Source organism: Nuphar pumila, chromosome 14, assembly GCF_984573655.1.
Source record: "Nuphar pumila chromosome 14, dmNupPumi1.hap1.1, whole genome shotgun sequence".
In the NCBI taxonomy this organism is placed as follows: Eukaryota; Viridiplantae; Streptophyta; class Magnoliopsida; order Nymphaeales; family Nymphaeaceae; genus Nuphar; species Nuphar pumila.
In genome coordinates, this window is record NC_143262.1 from 73,065,482 (window position 1) to 73,070,266 (window position 4,785).

The window sequence follows — 4,785 nt, forward strand, 5'->3', positions numbered from 1 at the left end:
TGGAAAGGACCGATGTTAAATCAGGTTTTGGAAGGACCAGGTGCTAAACTAGGTTTAGAATGACCAAGTGTTAAACTGGGTTTGGAAGGACCAGGTGCTAAACTGGGTTTAGAAGGACCAATTCAAATATTAGACTTTGAGAAGGACTGATGCTAAATTGGGTTTTGGAAGGACCAGGTGCTAAACTGGGTTTAGAAGGACCAGTTGCTAAACTGGGTTTAGAAGGACCAATTCAAATATTGGTTTTTGGGAAGGACCGATGCTAAATCGGGTTTGGAAGGACCAGGTGCTAGACTGGGTTTAGAAGGATCAGGTGCTAAACTGGGTTTAGAAGGACCAATTCAATGATTGGACTTTGGGAATGACCGATGCTAAATCGGGTTTTGGAAGGAACAGGTGCTAAACTGGGTTTAGAAGGACCAGGTGTTAAACTGGGTTTGGAAGGACAAATTCAAAGATTGGACTTTGAAAAGGACCGATGCTAAATCGGGTTTTGGAAGGACCAATTCAAAGATTGGTTTTTGAGAAGGACCAATGCTAAATCAGGTTTTGGAAGGACCAGGTGCTAGACTGGGTTTAGGAGGACCAGGTGCTAAACTGGGTTTGGAAGGACCCGGTGTTAAACTGGGTTTGGAATGACCTTTGGCTCACAAAGGGGTTCAACCTATGAGCCGTATTGGTTTGACAGGCGTTTAACCTACAAATCACATTAGTTTAGCAGGGGTTCGACCTACGAACTATCAATTCCATAGGGATTTAACCTAAGGACCACATCGGTTTCGCAAGGGTTCGACCTACAAACTATCAATTTCATAGGGATTTAACCTAAGGAGCGCATCGATTCCGCAAGGGTTCGACCTACGAACTATCAATTCCATAGGGATTTAACCTAGGGATTACATCGGTTCTGCAGGGATTCGACCTACAAACTATCAATTCCATAGGAATTTAACCTAAGGATTACATTGGTTTTGCAGGAGTTCGACCTACAAACTATCAATTCCATAGGGATTTAACCTAAGGATCACCTCGGTTCTGCAGGAGTTCAACCTACGAACTATCAATTCCATAGGGATTTAACCTAGGGATTACATCGGTTCTGCAGGGGTTCGACCTACAAACTATCAATTCTATAGGGATTTAACCTAAGGATTACAGTTTAAGAATGAAGGATTCAACTTGTGAGCTTTGAATGGGCCAGTTGCTAAACTGGTTTTTGAAGGAAGATTCGAATCAGAATTCAAATCTTCAAGGAAAAACTAAATGAATTGGGTTTTGAAAGAAAATTTGAGTCGAAACTTGGATCTTCTAGACCAATTACTAAATTGCAGAAAAGTTTGAGTAGGAGTTTAAACCCTTTAAAAGAAAGCTAAACAAATCGGATTTAGGAGAAAATTCGAGTCGGAACTCTAATTTTCTAGACCGATTCTAAACATTTGAATTGGATTTGGAAGAAAATTCGAGTCGGAACTATAATCTTCTAGACCAATTCAGAAGGAAAAGAAAACTCGGATCGGAACTCAAATCTTCGAAAAAAAACTAGATTCGTTGTGGAAGGAAAAGAAATTTGAGTCGGAACTCGAATCCTAAAGGAAAAGTAGATCAATTTGAAAGGAAAAGAAATTTGAGTCGAAACTCGAATCCTGAAGGAAAACTAGATCGATTAGAAGAAAAGAAAATTTGAGTCAGAACTCGAATCTCGAAGAAAAACTAGATTAATTAGTAGGAAAGGAAATTCGAGTCGGAACTCGAATCCCAAAGAAAAACTAGATTAAATAGAAGGAAAGAAAATTCGAGTCAGAACTCGAATCCTGAAAGAAAACTAGACTAATTAGAAGGAAAGAAAATTTGAGTCGAAACTCAAATCTCGAAGGAAAACTAGACCGGTTAGAAGGAAAGAAAATTCGAGTCGGAACTCGAATCCTGAAGGAAAACTAGACTAATTAGAAAGAAAAAAAATTTGAGTCGGAACTCGAATCCCGAAGGAAAACTAGACCGGTTAGAAGGAAAGGAAATTCGAGTTGGAACTCGAATCCCGAAGGAAAACTAGACCAACATGGATTAGGTTTGAAAACATTAACCAGTAAACCAGATTTATAAAGTTTGACCAATAAAAATTGGATTTTGAAAGTCCGACCAATAACAATTGGATTTTGAAAGATGTACCAGTGTGAATACTGGATTTTGGAAATGAACCAGTATAAGTACTGGATTTTGAAAATGGATCAGTACGAATACTATTTTTGGAAGAATTACCAGCACGAACACTGGATTTTGAAGATTTACCAGCACGAACACTGGATTTAGAAAATTTTACCAGCACGAACACTGGATTTTGAAAATCTTACAAGCACGAATACTGAATTTTTGAAAATTTACCCAACTGATTCTGATGAGAGATTTTCAGTCTTCATCCTCACGATGACTTAGACAACTATCGGGGTCTCAGAATTTATCTCTTACCCTGAATGGGTAGTTCAGGTTTATCCCTTAACCTGAAGGGGAAACTTGATGCAAATGCAAATTGATGCATATGAATGCAGATGAATGCGAATGAATGCATGCAAATGCAAATGAATGCAAATGATGTAAATGGGTGCACATGCATGCAAAATGAGAGAATTATTTGATCCTGCCTGCATACAGGATGTTTTGAAGACAATTTTCAAAATAATGCCCCAGTGTAACTGGGAAAGAAGAATTTGACCATTATTGAAGAAAATATATTGAGGAATTACAAAGGATGGAATAGAGGATTTAAGTATAGAAATTTTTCAAATGTTGAGCATTGATGGGGTTTGACAATTCCACACCATCGGCATTGATGAACAGATATGAATTGCTGGGTAATGCTTTCTCGACAACATAGGGCCCTTCCCAATTCGACGACCAATTGCCACCTGGACGGTGCTTGAGATAAGCCATGGATCTGAGCACTAGATCATTGACTCAGAATTTCCTTTCAATGACAAATTTTGCATATTGTCTGACTACCCTCTGCTGATATGATTGAGCATGCTCTGCTGCTTTGAGCCTCCTTTCATTGAGCAAATCAAGCTATACTAGCCGTTGTTGCTGATACTGATCAAGTGGCAGCTCCAGAAGTGATGCAAATTTCAGAGCGGATTTTTGAACATGTAGAGGCAGTAATACTTCAGTTTCGTAGATAAGTTCTGACGGAGTAACACTAGTTGGAGTTCGAATGGTGGTTTTGTATGCTCACAATGCATCATGAATCTTCTCATACCAGCCACGGTCTGTTTCCAAAGTTCGCTCCAGGATTCTAATCAGAATTTTATTGGTGACCTTTGCCTGACCATTCCCTTGAGGATATTAGGGAGCGAAGAAATGATGTTGAATTCTGAACTTCGAGCAAAATGTCCTCATTCTCTCATTCTTGAAATGACTGTCATTTTCCGACACGATATCGTGCGGTATGCCGAAACGATAAAGGATATTCTTGTGGATGAATGAGACCACGTGTCGATCTTCTACGCAAAGTGATAGCTTCGATCCATTTAGTGAAATATTCTATTGCAGCAAGAAAATATTTGTAGACGTTTGAAGCAGAAGGAGTGATGGGGCCCACAACATCAAAGTCCCACATAGAAAATAGTCATGGAGAGATGGCGGTTTGCAAATATATTGTTGGTGCATGAATAGAAGGTGCATGCATCTGGCATAGAGCACACTTCTTCGCAAAATGGTAGCAATCTTGCTGCATAGCCTTCCAATAATATCCTGCCTGGATGATTTGCTTGATAAGAGTTTGGTAGCTGACGTGACCACCGCAAATGCCTTCGTGTACCTCCCACATGACTTCTTTGGCTTCATCTTCGTCTAGGCATCTGGAATATTCAAAACTGAATCCACGATGATAGAGGACATTGGCGAGAATAAAATATCGGGCAGACACATGCCAAATCGCTCGTCACTCTTACCAGTGATATTCTGAGAGAATGAGACAGATGTCTTGTCCTTGATGGGAGCCTTTTCAAGATCGTCTTCAACTTGCTCAGACATCATCTTGATCATCAGCTTCTTGAACATTTGATATGCAGCAGGAACGATGTCATCTCCCTCAGTCTGACTCTGTCCTCTAACAGTTCTTGGAGAATTCATTTCTTTTTGCTTGATACTTTAAAAGTCACTGATGCACTTGATATAGCAGCGTCTTTTTATCTGATCCAAACCACTTGAGAATACCGATACTCTCTGCAAAATGTGATCTATGATTAAGTTTTGATGATGAAGATTTAGGATAGAAATGAATATAGGGAAAATATTTGATGAGAAATTGGTAGATAATTGAAAGAACATCCATTACTAGGGATTGGGTCGCCGCTAGGATTACGATAATTGCGTTGTCATTCCTTCGCAAAGAAAATAAACAACTGAAAATTATGTCTTGTTACCTAGGCGAGGTCGTCAAACCAAGAATGAAGAATTTGAAAGATTTTTATTCATTGAAGAGAAAACATGATTGCATCAATAATAAACTTGGGAAAGAGGGGGCGGACAGACAATTTGCCACCACTCTTTATAATCAGCAGAGACACGAGGACCGGGAAAAAGTGAAAGAGTAACAAAAGAGTCCCAGTCATATCTGGCAGAATGGTATGTTCCGGACCACTGTGCTGATGCAAGGTCGAACTCTGGCACGACTCCTGATAACAATCGCATCTCTATGTGCTTCTATCTCTAAGAAAATTGTCGAACACACTGATCTGAATGATAGTAAGCGCAGAAGGATGGACCAAGCAGCTTGAATCTCTTGCCATATGC